Below are 789 nucleotides of genomic sequence, written 5' to 3' on the forward strand. Positions count from 1 at the left end.
CGTTGTTCTACAGTGCCCCACCGACCGATTGGCCGTCGCAACGTGCAAAATTACCCACCATGAAAAGCCGCTGCCGTTGTACTTCCAGTACTTCACCGACCACTCTCTCAGCGGAGACTCAACGCTCATGGACTACTGCCCGTACGTGGATACCTACCCCGACAGTGCTTGCGATCAGGACCCATCGACGGCACCTGAGATTTTTAAGGAGTTCAACCTCTTCTCCGACGCGTCGCGCTGCTTGGATGGAACTTTCAGACCGAAGCACAGCACTGGTCTATCTGAGCAGTACAACGCCTTGTGCGCCAACGTGAAGTGCGACAGGGCCCACCGCACGTACAGCGTCCAGGTGTACGGCAGCAGCGGCTACGTCGCATGCACGCCGGGCCAGAGGGTGGAGCTGGCCACGACCAGCGCCGCCTTCGTGGAAGGCAGCTACATCACGTGCCCACCGTACGTGGAGGTGTGCCAGGCCAACATCAAGGGAGTCATAAACTTCGAGGGAGACGCTGCCGACACAGCGGCGGTGTGATGGTGGCGTGAAAGGATGACTGCATTGGCCACTGTGACGGCTGTGCGCTGCTAGGGATAGTGCTCGCTGTCATGGCAGGCCTCGCGGTGTGGCTGCTCCTTATCAGCCTCCCCTGATCGTGACGCAAGCTGAGCGGCTCCCGCTGCGGCTGACGAGGGCCTCTGCTAGCGTGAAACGGAGCGAGCAGGACGGCTGGGGGCGCGGAAGCAGCGGCGCGGTGCCCCTGTAGTGCGCCCCTGTGCCGACGGCCATCGCAG

Source organism: Leishmania panamensis (genome assembly GCF_000755165.1).
Source record: "Leishmania panamensis strain MHOM/PA/94/PSC-1 chromosome 10 sequence".
NCBI lineage: Eukaryota > Euglenozoa > Kinetoplastea > Trypanosomatida > Trypanosomatidae > Leishmania > Leishmania panamensis.